General features: G+C 40.1%; 1 protein-coding gene across 1 annotated transcript in view; it reads right to left on the reverse strand.

The window, feature by feature from the left end:
- The window catches only part of Mobp (myelin-associated oligodendrocyte basic protein), a 55,329-nt gene extending 42,154 nt beyond the window's left edge, over positions 1–13,175 (reverse strand). Inside the window, exons 1-2 of the mRNA XM_005383583.2 lie at positions 13,052–13,175; positions 1,685–1,761 (exon numbers count right to left, since the gene is read on the reverse strand). The gene's annotated coding sequence lies outside the window, so the exon portion shown is untranslated. The remainder of the gene's footprint in view (positions 1–1,684; positions 1,762–13,051) is intronic.
- Positions 13,176–13,550: the final 375 nt, after the last annotated feature.

Below are 13,550 nucleotides of genomic sequence, written 5' to 3' on the forward strand. Positions count from 1 at the left end.
GGTATGACTTGAGGACTATCAGGGTATATTGATTATGTGGCGTGAAAATAATTCACAACTTGAGCAAGGGCTGTTCCCATTGAGCGGTTGAAGCAGAAGTTAGATTTGAGGGCTTGGGGAAGGGATAGCAGCTAAAATCTTAGGGGAGAAACTAGAAGCAGCTCAGGCCAGAAGTGTGACAGCAGAGGGAGGAGAGAGTGGTAGTAGAGAAGTGTGTGGTCTCCCGCGGGGTTCGGAGTGGGGTGATTGGGTGGTTCGGCATAATGAGGCACATGAGAGCTTGTACAAGTAGAGAAACTGAAATAAAATCAGAAAGCAGAAAATACTCTTGTGAAAAACTTGAGAAGAGAGAAGGCAGAGTACATGTACAATGGGTGAGGTCTGTTAGAAGAGGCAAACAGTTGGCTGAATAATGAAGTTTCTATTGACCAGTTTCCATTTTTCTAGTGAAACTGAAAACAAGGATATGAGCTGAGAACAGAGAGGCAGAGACTTGAAAATAGAATGAGTCTAAAAAGAGATTTTATAGAAATTTGGAAACCAGATTACCAAGCAGTTTTGAGGGCCTTGAAGAGGTCACTGGGCATTAATTTATAGCAGTAATACGCTCCATTGTGTCTTCTCACAATGAAACTATTCTCAGCAGCTTGGGTATAGACATGGAGAAGATAGATGGATTCATCTAGATTTGAGATTTGCTGTGAATTTGCAAGAGAATAATTGAAATGATGGATCTCAGATTCTGTCAGTAATACAAAGATGAGAGACAATGTAAAAGAATGGCTGGTGCCTGGATCTGTGAATGGGTGGGAGATAGAAGGACAAGGCAACTAACAGCACTGCTGGAAGAATGGTTGTCGAGGGATAATGGACAAAGCAACTGAGAGGAAGGAAGTGAGTGAGACACCAGCCATTTGCACTACTTCACTGACACAGTAGTTTCAGGTATTGACAAGGACCACGGGCTGACAACAGATGGACGACACAGAGCAGGTAACTCGCTGGAGAGCTGAGTAGCTGATTCACACAACTGTCAAAGTTTATCTAAGTTGGTAGGTGGAGGGAGCAGAAGGGGAGTGGAGAATCCCGTAACCAAGCCACGGGTGAAGCAGGAGCAGTGACTGAGAACACAGGTGAAGGCTGCCACAGGGACAGGGACGACGCTTCCAAATGTAGAGCTTGAACCAGAAAGTGAGAGAGCAGCAGCCCGAAGGCGCAGTGGGGAGGACACTGCCCCGCTCTCACTCCTGGAGCTGCGTGGGTGTCAGTGGCCCCACTAGAGAGAAACACATGCAGCTTTGCACTCAGAAGAGGGCTGAGGTCCCACTGAGAGGATGGGAAGACTCTGCTGGTGGAGTCTGAGTACAGAGAAGGGAGAAGAAGTCTTCCTTCGTGGAATGACTGCTCTGCTGTGCATGGTGCATGGCCTTGTCAAACACAGACAAGAGCTGGCGTGGGTCACAACCTCTATGACAGAAGTTTTGTTTTGTTCTCATATTTCTGCTCTCAGGATCAAGAATCTATGAGACACATGGACATACTTAAAAACTGTTTAACTCTTATTGAACATTGGATTGTTCAGTCTTCAGCTGACTCTACATTCCATTGTGACATTCTGAATACAGTGATCATTTTGCAACAGCTTAGAGGCAGATCCAAAAGAGTACAAGAGATTGATTTGTACCTGTATTGTTATCTGCACACATCTGATGATTAGATCTCTGTCATGAGCTTGTCTTGGTATCATTTGCTTCTTTGGTCCTGAAAAGGAAGCAGCACATGTGTTCTGGTTAATTGGTGCTTTGGCTACTTGAGTTGTGATTAATTCAAGTGTGTTCAACATGGAGCTTCACATGCTCATCCTAAGAAATATCATACTATTTGATGTAGATGCAAAGATGCAGTCACAAAATCACATGCACATTTTTTTTTTTCCCAGTACCGGGAACCAAACTCACGACCTTGCACTTTCCAGGCAGGCGCTGTGCCGCTGAGCTAAATCCCCAGCCCCCACATGCACATTTTTTAAAGTTACCTGAACATGATAGAAGAAAACAATGCCACATGGCCCATTAATTTACTATCATTAAATAAATTACCTTTGGTTATTTTTCCAAATTATTTTTGGTTATTTTTCTTCTGGCAATTTGAGCTCCACAAGCCTGACTTTTGCTTATAACATTAGTGAATAAGATTCCAGTATGACTCTGAAAATTCAAATATTCACAATCAAATGAATCATCTCAAGAAAGGAATTAAAGGGCTGGGGATTTAGCTCAGCGGCAAAGCACCTGCCTGGCAAGTGCAAGGTCGTGAGTTCAGTTCCCGGTACCAGAGAAAAACCAAAAAAAAAAAAAAAGGAATTAAAGAAATTCCCTCTTTCCTTAAAATTCTCAAAAGAGAGATGGAAGAACTTTAGAGGATGCTGGCCTTGTTTTCCTATGCAATATAGAGATTTATATGACTGTTCATAACCATTTCTCCCACACTTTTTAAATAATATCAGATCTGGGAAGTTTCCTTTGGACAAAAGGGTCTTATAAGATTATGAACATTCTAAACACAAAAATATTCCCTAAAAGAAACCTGTAATTCTGATTGATTGTCTTAGTAGATAATTTGTTATTCTAGTAATAACAATGTAATTGGAAACTCTGTGTAACTAATTTATTTTTAGAGAGCTGGGCATGGTGGCACATGCCTGTAATCCCAGCACTCAGGAGGATGAGGCAGGAGGATTGCTGAGACCAAGGCCAGGCTGGACTACATAGTGAGACCCTGTCTCAGAAAAAATCTTTGAAGAGTTCTCAGTGAAATCAGATTAAGATTCACTAGCTTTAAAGAACAACTGCTTAAATGAATAATTGAAAATCATTTTAAAATCTGCTTGAAAAAATAATTGAAATTCTGGTGCCGTGAGCTTCCTCTTGAACAAAATTCAGTCATGGTAAACTAACAGTTATTGAATTTATACTCCCACTGAAGACAGTAAAGCTAAACCAAATATATGAAAGAGTTATTTTCTCATGTGATTTGCAAGAAAATACATGAAACTGGAGAACATCATGTTAAGCAAAATAAGTCAAGCTCAGGAAGTAAAATACCAGATGTTTTCTCTCATCTGGGGAGTCTGGGAAGAAAATGGAGAAAGGCAGAGGACACGAAAATGGAAGGGAGACAGAGATGGGGGATACGGCGAGCCGGAAATGAGGCATGGAAACAAGCGGGTGTGTTACACACGCGTACCAAGACACCAGAATTAATACACACTAATGAAGTTTTAGAAGTGTTTTTCAAGCACTGAGTACCGAAAGTTGAAAGAAATCAAAGGAAGAGAACCCATATTTGTGCTGCTTTTCTCTCTGAAGATATTTTTCAAACTCTACACAGGGTGAAAGTCAAAGGAGAGAGAGGACATAGAAGAGTCAGGGGGTGCTGACCAGGCATGGTGGTGCACACCTGTAATTGCAGCACTCAGGAGCTGAGGCAGGAGGATCACCATGAGTTCAAGGCCAGCTTGGACTACATATTGAGTTCAAGGAGAGCTGGCATTACATAGTGAGATTCTGTCTCAAAAAAAAAAAAAAAGAGTTAGGGAATACTATGCCCAGCATCTGGCCCATGTCTGTAATCTCCGCACTTTAGAGGTTGAGGCAGGAGGGTTGCAAGTTTAAGCCTAGTGTGGGACACTTAGTGACTTAGTGAGACCCTGCCTCAAAATAAAAAATTAAAATAGCGTTGGGTATGTAGCTGAGTGTAAAGGCCCTGGGGTCAATCCCCAGTACCTTCCTCCAGCACACAACCAAAAGGTTAGGTACTAATACTGAAGATATTCTGAAGAGCACAGAGGAGAGAGTAACAGGCACTGGAGGAAATATATATACTGTCTTTCAGATACTCGGCAAAATCCAAAGTTCTGCAATTAACTCCGGGTTGAGACTGTGGGAAGTCCAGAATAAAAATCTCTGAAGAGGCTGAAAGCTGGGAAGAAATAGCTGGATTTACACATTATTGAGAAACATTGTAAGACTTTGGTGAACTCATAAACTTTCAATTGAGACCCCAGAAGACCTCATCTTAGGATAGAGACTAGTCCTCAAAATGACAGACCAGTCTTGGCAAAGCTAAAACCAAATTCTGATGGGTCCAATCGCCCTCCAGTAATCTAGCAGAACTCAAAACCTCTACAATCCATTGTCCACAATGTCTAACATACCAAAATAAGAAACAAAAATCACCAGACTCTTGAAGAAACAAAAGGACACTGAAAACCAAGATTTAAAAAATGGTTAATGGAAGCACACCCAAAGATTATCATTACTGACCTGCTAAAGAAAGTAAAGATTCGGGGGTCAAGATGGAGGAGTGGTAAGAAGTAGAGAAAGAGCCTCTGGAGTGTTGCTCTCCAGACACTGGAACATAGCAGTGTGGGGAAAATAAGCAGGAGGGAAGTCAGTCTCATGAACCTACGAAAGAACTGAGGTGCAAATTGAAGCTCACACAAAGTGAAGTGAGAAATTCCAACAAAGAAGAAGGAAGTACCCAATGGCACCTCATCCCTGAGATGGAATGCACCGTGCAAGAGGCACCAGAAGAGCAGTTCAGACTGGTGGACACAATTTAAACGCTAGCAACCCCAGAGGCCTCCAAGGAGAAGCACAGCAGTGGAGGGGGGCAGCGGACAGGAATGACTGCACCAACAGTGAGCGCTGAGGGTTCAGTTGTCCCACACGAGACAGCAACTGGCCAAGAACTACGTTGGAGAGGGACTGACTTAGCTCAGAACTCAGAGCTGCTGGTGGCTCCATCTAGCAGCTCCCACCTGGGTTCCCCCAAACAGAAGGTGCCTGAACAGCTGCAGGCCACCGAAAGGTCTGCTTGCTGAGATTATTCACTATGCAACCAAAAAGCTACTGATAGCTTCCTGGGACAAATCTATACAGACCTGCATTCTGTCCCCACGTGTTGTCTACTAGTGACAGCAGAGACAAACCTGGAGGTGGACTTGTTTTTAATTCTCTCTCTCTCTTTTATTTTTTGTAGTTTTGTTTTTCTTGTTTTTGTATGACGGTGAAAGCAGTGTCTAACCTGTTTGTGGTTATTCTGTTCTTTTTAGCTCTTTCTCTCTCTTTCCCTCCAATTTTCTACACTAGTTCCCAAAGTTAGCATGATCCCCATTTGTTCTCCTGCCCTATATCTAATCTCTTCCTCTTTTTACACTTTTCTGTTTTCTCCCTAATCCACTTTTTCTTTTGTCTTTTTCAGACAGAGTCTCACTATGCAGTTCAGGCTGGCCTTGAGCTCACTTTGTAGGCCAGGCTGGCCTTGAACTCACAACAATCCTCCTGCCTCAGCCTCCTGAGTGCTGGAATTACAAGTGTGTGCCACCATGCCTGGCTCCTTATCCACTTTAAATTTTAACCCCTGAGGGCAAAATTGACATATTAAGAACTTACATGCTGCATACAATTTTCTGCTTTGTTTTAGATTTTGTTATATAACCACAGCCTAGTTCATACAGTTAAAGGTGGCAAATTAATGGTTATTTCAGTTTGTCATTTTCTAGGCTGTGTTTTGTGCTATTGTCATTGGTACCACTATAGCCAAAAGTGACACATTTGTTCTAAACAGCTGCTCTTCCTGGTATTCCAAGACTGAGATTGATGAAAGGCCACAGAAAATATTGTGGTACAGTACCAAAGAAGCAGGGGCTGGGCCAAAAAAGCAGCAACTTCTCATTCCCAAAGAAGTGAAGAGGTAGAATCTTACAGAAGACTCAAAAACCAAAAACATCAGCTACACCTGGAAGATGTCTACAAGAAGTAGTCATTTCCTAAGGGTTCTAAATACTAGCAATAAAGCAACCCACAATTTATAAACATCACATCTGGAATTAAACTAAAAAAAAGAAAGAAAGAAAAGAAAAGAAAATGAGAAGACACTTAAATAAGAAGCAACCCCCTAGACATCCAGTTAACCAAAGGCAAGCCCAGAGGGCAATGAGGTGGGTCAATCCAAAAGCCACCCACCTGACCTCTCTGAAGTGGTAACAACAAAGCAATTAAATAAGGCTCTAGAAAAAAATAAATCAGAAATAATTTCCCAGATAACTGCTGAGATGGTGTCCACAATGGAAATCATGCTTAGTGATTCTAGAGCAGATACAGGCAAGAAAATAGAGGAGCTTAAGAAAATTATGGAAGCCATGAATGCTCAGCATAGGAAAGAAATGGAATCCATAGGCAAATTCAAGCAGATATCCAGGAGAATAAAAATTCTATTGAAAGTATTCACAGTAGATTAAGCCAATGTGAGGACAGGATCTCAGATTTAGAAGAGAAGCTTGCAGTTATCAATCATGGAAAGAAAGATTTCTTAAAAATAGCATAGGACCATGAGAAGTCAATACAGCAGCTTCTAGATGATGCAAAGAAGAATAACTTAATATTAATTAAAGTCAATGGAAAAGCAGGAGGTAGCACAAATGCTACAAAAAAAAAAAAAAACTGTTCACAGATGTCATGGCAGAAAACTTCCTGGGTAGAGAAAAAGAGTTTGACATACAATTAAGTGAGGCATATAGAACTCCAAATAGCTATGATCAAAAAAATCTACAACCAGGCACATCATAAGAGATTTGACATAAGAATAGAATCTTAACAGTGATCAGGGAAAAATAACAAATCACCTATAAAGGAAAGCCCATCAGAATCACAGCTTTCTCAGCACAAACCCTCAAGTCAAGGAGAGCTTAGAGTAAAGTATTTCAAGCTCTAAAAGAAAACAACCTTAAATCCAGATTGATGTACCCTGCAAAACTATCTTTTCAAAATCAATGGAGAAATAAGATACTTTCATGACAAACAACATCTGAGGAAATTTATGAGTATGAAACAAGCACTCCAAAATGCTTTGAAGGACATTCTAGAAAGAGACAAAAAGATAAAACCCCATAAACCACAATAGAAAGGCAAAGGCAAGGCAAACAATTAAACAAAAGGAGGTGGGGAAAGGAGGGGGAGCAAAAAACAGAAAAATAACATGACAAATGTAAGTCAATGCATATCAGTTGTAGTCATCAATGTTAATGGCCTCAGTTCACCAACCAGAAGGCACAGACTGGCAGAATGGACCAAGAAGCAAGATCCAACAATATTCTGTACACAAGAAACACATTTAATTCAAACAGAAATTCATAGACTGAAAGTCAAAGGATAAAACCAATACTGTATGTGACAGAAACCCAGAAAAAAGCAGGGATAGCTATTCTAATTGCAGACAAAGTGAATTTCAAGCCAAGACTGATTAAGAGAGACAAAGAAGGTCTTTACGTTCTTGTAAGGGGAACAATCCAAGAGCAAGAGATAACAATCATAAAATACGCACCAATACCAGTGCTCCCAACTATATAAAAGAAATATTAATGGGCATGAAAAATCAAATAAGCACTAACACAGTAGTATTGGGGGATTTCAATACACCACTGTCATAAAAAGACAGATCAACTAGACAAAAAATCAACAATGAAATAATAGAACTGAACCAAACTTTTGAACAAATGCACTTAGTAGATGTCTACAGAGTGCTCCACTCTTCAACATAATTATACACATTCATTTCAACTGCACATAGGACATTCTCAAAAATAGACACATACTAGCCCACAGAACATGCTTAAGTAAATGCAAAGGTATTGAAATTATTCCATGCATGTTATCAAACCATAGTGTAATGAAATTGGAAACCAATGGCAAAAGAAACCACAAGAACTTCAAAAACACATGGAAATTTAATAGCACCCTCCTGAACAACCAATGAGTCACAGATAAAATTAAAGAAGAAATTAGACAGTTTGTATAATTAAATGATAATGACAATACAACATATCGGAACGTGCAGTACACAATGAAAGCAGTCTTAAGAGGGAAATTTATAGCAATGAATACCTATATCAGGAAAATAGAGAAAGCACAAATAAACAACTTAATGTTGAATCTTGAACTCCTAGAAAAAGAAGAGCTGGCTAAGCCAAAATCTCAGACAAGGGAGGAAATTATAAAGATCAGAGCAGCAATTAATGCATTGGAAACTAAAAAACAAAGAGACAAACAAACAAAAAAAAGAATCAATGAATCAAAGAGTTGTTCCTCTGAAAGTTTAAATAAAATTGACAAACTCCTAGCCAACCTTAGGAAAAAGGAAAAGAAAAGACTCAAATCCATACAATTAGGGAAGAAAAGGGTGAAGCCACAATAGACACCACAGAAATCTAGAAGATCTTCTATACCTATTTTGAAAACTTGTATTCTAGTAAAATGGAAAATGCTGAAGAAATGGACAGATTCCTAGATACATACAAATTACCAAAGCTGAATCAATAAGATATAAAAACCCTAAATAAACCAATATCAATCAATGAAATAAAAAATGTAATTAAAAACCGACCAACATTTTAAAGAGAAAAGAAAAATCAAAATAACAAAAACAAATACATAAACAAATCAGCATAAAAAACAATAAATATTTTGCATGCTTATATCTGGTAATCAGAACAACTGATTTGAAGATAACAATATGCAATATAAGAACCATTGTTGAATTCCTACCATCTTGTATGGTGAAGCTCTGTATCATTTCCAATTTGTTTTTTACTATTTGTTATTATCTTTGATTGTTGGATCAATCTTGCATTCTTACATCCGGTGAACTGAGCGACTTTGTTGAAGAGAACATTTACATTTATGTAAATGTAGCAACCATTGTTAATTCCTATCATTTTGTTTTGAGGTCATGTATCATTTTTGATGTTTCTGTGCTGTTTTTTGTTTCTGTCTTCATTTTTGTGGTTTTGTTAGGTTCTTTTTCCCTTTAAAATAAAAAAAAATCCTACCAACAAAGAAAAGCCCAGGATTCACTGGGCTTCACTGCTGAATTCTACAAGAAATTTAGAGAAGATCTAATATCACAACTTCTCAAGCTCTGTAATGAAATTAAAAGGGAAGAAATACTCCCAAATTCATTCCTGGAAGCAAGCATTACCCTGATAACAAAACTGGAGAAGGACCCAACTAAGAAAGAGAATTACAGGTCAATCTCTCTAATGAACATAGATGCAAAAATCCTCAATAAGATACTGGCAAACAGAATACAGCAAATTATCAAGAAGACTATTTACCATGACCAAGTGGGATTCATCCCAGGGATGCAAGGATGGTTCAACATATGTAAATCAATAAATGTAATATACCATATTAATAGAGCCAAGGACAAAAATCACATGATCATCTCAATAGATGCAGAAAAAACCTTTGAAAAAAATCCAGCACCCATTCATGATAAAAAAAAAACCTACAGAAAATTGGTCTTTATCTCAATCGAATAAAAGCCATCTATGACAAACCAACAGCCAACATACTAAATGGACAAAAACTGAAAACTTTCACTCTAAAATCAGGAACAAGACAAGAATGTCCACTGTCTCCACTCTTATTTAACATAGTCCTGGGAACTTTAGCCAGAGCAATTAGACAAAAGAAAGAAATAAGGAATAATGATAGGAAAAGAAGAAGTTATCATTATTTGCAAATGACATGATACTCTACATAGAAGACCCAAAAAACTCCACTAAAAACCTACTAGGAAATAAATAAATTCAATAGCGTACCTGGCTACACAGTCAACACTTAAAAATTAATAACCTTCATGTATACAAATAACAAACTCACTGAGAGAGAAATTAGGGAAACAACACCTTTCCCAATAGCATCCAAAAAAATGAAATACCTAGGAATCAATCTAATGAAGAATGTAAAAGACCTCTATGTTGAAAACTACAGTACTCTAAAAAAGAAGATTGAAGTGAATATCACAAAATGGGAAGATATCCCTTGCTCTTGGGTAGGAAGAACCAATATAGTGAAAATGGCCATATTTCCAAAACTGTTATACAGATTTAATGCAATTCCAATCAAAATTCCAATAGCATATCTCACAGATTTAGAAAAAACAATCCTAAAATTCATTTAGAACCAGAAGAGACCTAGAATGGCAAAGGCAATTCTGGGCAATAAAGACAAAGCAGGGGGCATCACAGTCTCTGACTTGAAATTATACGATAAAGCTACAGTGATTAAAACATCACGATATTAAAACATCATGATACTATAAAGCTACAGTGATTAAACCATCTCAAAACAAAAATTAAAAAAGACCTGATCAATGGAACAGACTAGAAGATGCAGAAACACTACACATACTCAACCACTTTACCTTTGACAAAGGGGCCAAACACATTCACTGGAAGAAAGAGACTCTTAATATATGGTATTGGAAAAACTGACTCTGCACATGCTGAAGATTAAAATTGGACCCATATCTCTACCATGCACTAAACTAAATTTGAAATGGATCAAAGATCTAAATATTGGGACAGAAATATTAAATCTCCTGGAAGATAGAACAGGTAAAACTCTTGAAGGCATTGGTATAAGCAAAGACTTTATTAATAAAATCCTGAATGCACAGGAACTATTACAAAGAATCAACAACTGGGATCTCGTTTCATTAAAAAGCTTTTGCACAGCAAGAGAAACCACCAACAGAGTAAAGAGACAACACACAAGTTGGGGAAAAATGTTTGTTGGTTTTTCCTCAGACAAAGGATTACTATTGAGAACATATAAAGAACTCAAAATATCAGGCCTTCCAAATTTAAAGACCCAATCCAAAAATGGCCATCTGAGATTAGTACTGGTAACCTGGCTTTCCCTGCCTTCCATGTCCTGGCTCCTGTTCTTTTGACTGAGTGAGAGAAAGGAGTGTTTATGTCTTCATTTTCTACCCTAGAATGGTTTGTCATGGGGACACATAATCCTTTAGGTCTGAAATACTTTGACAGACTGCAGGATGACTTCCACGGCAGATAAGGTAGGCATAGGAGCTAATGGTACATTTTCCAGTAGCTGAGTTCCTCCTCCTTAAATTAGAACAGATACCCAGGCTTGTAATTTAATTCCACTTTTAGGAAAGAAAACATTTATCTACCTCATCCAGGGAATGGTTCTGTTAAAGCCACAATATGTTCACTCGATACAGAGATCATACAGCATAATAATCAGCTGTCCCACATTCTAATTTTTCATGACTTTAGGAGTTTTCTCTGAGGGAAAAAATATGAATATGAATATACCTGCAGATCTAAAGAGTCCATCTTAGTAACTCTCACAACATACAGAGAGTCCACTGGGAAGTCAAGACTCCATGCAATATTCTAATCAGGGCACAAAATTATTTTTAAAATATTATTTATTTCATCTTCAGCCACCTTTTTAACTTGAATTTTCATAACTTTAAAGTGCATAATATATTAGTAAAAAATGCATGTCACCCATAAAAAATCAGTGGGTGTAGACCTTCATTTGAACTGTGCCATTTGCGTGGCCATGTGCAATCATGGCCTGATCGCTGGGTCTCAATTTTCTTATCTGTGAAATGTGGATAACATTTTCTACCTTACAGATTTTGTTAAGAGTATGTTTTAGGAATTCCAGTTACATTGTAGGGATCTCAGACTTGTGATTCCGGCCACAAAGAGGGAGAGTCTTCCAGAATGCGGCTGCTAGGACGCAGAGGAGACCTGACCGGAGTCTCTCACGGCCTTCGGGGTGGCCCGTCGCTGGCACACAGCCCGAGCCTGCTCACAGCTGCCAGCCAGCTGGCCAGAGTGGCTGCTGGGGCTGCTCATCACTGAACCAACCCAGCAGATAGCTGTGCTGAGAAAGGAATGATAGGCCTCTGAGACAAAACCTAAGCCTACCAAACACAGGACTGTATCATCAGTGCCGCCATTCGGAGCCAGAGGGCAGCTCTGACACACTTTTGGTGAGTGCTTAGAGCTGCCTGTAAAACTTCCGGATTTATAGTTTTTGATGATTTCATGTACTCATTTAAGATCCTAGTAAGTATTAGATAAATCTGATATTGAAGGACATCTAACAACATACCAGCCCACAGGCTTCCAAACTGTCCCAGCCGTGACAGAGAGCATCTCGGGTAAGAATCCAGGTTGAGGGACACTAGAGGCGGGACAACTCAAGGCAGTCATGACCCCAGACGGGCTCTGCCAAGCTGATGCACTCCAGATACCTCAGATTCCAAAACAATATTCTGCTCAGGGTTCATTTTCTGATTTTGATGATGTCTGCAATTGGCTCAAATGGCTCAGAAAAAATGTAATATACGTGTATATGTAGATTTGTCATGATGATGATAAAGCTAATGTGGTAAGATGTTAACATCCAGTTAAACCAGCCCATCTGGAATTTTTTGTTCTGTTTGCAACTCTTGTGTAAATCTGAAGCAGTTTCTGAAATGCACTCACCAAAAGCCCCCTTGCCGTCCTACATAACCACGAAACCGCACATTGCACACCCGGGGGCTCTCTGCTTTCTCCCTCCCCGTTTTACCCACGACACCAGAAATCCCTTTCTCCGCTTTGCCTCTGGCGTTCTAGCCACGTTCACTACTTGGCTGCCCTGGCACATGCTCTCTTCTTCCCGTTTGCTGCCACCACAGCACTGGACATTCCCTGAGAGAGTCCGACAGGGCAGGCACGTGCGCATCTCCCGTCTCAGGTCACTGGTCTTTGCTGCCCCACGCCCGCCCCGGCATCCCACACATAAGAGTCCAATCATTTTCCAGGAAGAATTCATTTTCAAATCATAAAAAAACCTTAAAAGGAGAAACAAGCCAACAGCACCGCTGAGCTCACGGCAGCAACAGGGGCCTGTGAGCTGAGGAAATCCCGCTGGGCTCAGAGCGCTGCAGGCCCAGATAGAGCCCACGACGAGCAGGGCTGTTCAAAGAGGGCTCTGTCCAGCCCGGCGTAAACTAGCTGATTTCCGTGTTTTGTTCTTTCCATTCTCCGATGGCCCCAACCCTGCCTGCTATCCCAACAGCTCTCCCGGGATGGGAGGAAATGGCCGGAGCAGCACGCTGCTCCCGCCTGAGGGTGAAGAGCAGGTGAGGAGAGTGGAGACCGTCCTCTGCTTACCTCCAGTCCTCGGTCCTGGGTCGCAGGTTCCTCGTCGCTGAGGGCCTGAGGCCTCCTCAAGACACGGAATATATAGGGAGAGGCTGTGTATCTGGGTTTTCATTACACAAGGTGTTTTTGATGGGGCCTCAGCCGAGATCCACTTCAAAACAAAAGCTACACAAAGACTACAAAAAGGCCACACAAAGTTTAACAAAAGGCTAAAGAAAGACCAAACAAAAGCCAAAGAAAGTTTAAACAAAGAGTAAAACAGAAACAAAACAAAGGCCAAACAAAGACAAAAAGAAAGGCCAAAACAAAGAGCAAAAGAAAATCTAAACAAACGCTGAACTAAGCTACAGACATCACACATGCTCCCCCACACCGTCACCCACGCATGGCCCCCACATACATCTTGCAACCTCCCATGTTCTCAGTACCACATGTGAAACCTCACCCATTGCCACAGCACGCTCCATGTCAACTCTACCCCACATGCACACAGCCAGGTCCCCCAAGC

Source organism: Chinchilla lanigera, unplaced genomic scaffold, assembly GCF_000276665.1.
Source record: "Chinchilla lanigera isolate Chin_1 unplaced genomic scaffold, ChiLan1.0 scaffold00019, whole genome shotgun sequence".
NCBI classification, from domain to species: Eukaryota; Metazoa; Chordata; class Mammalia; order Rodentia; family Chinchillidae; genus Chinchilla; species Chinchilla lanigera.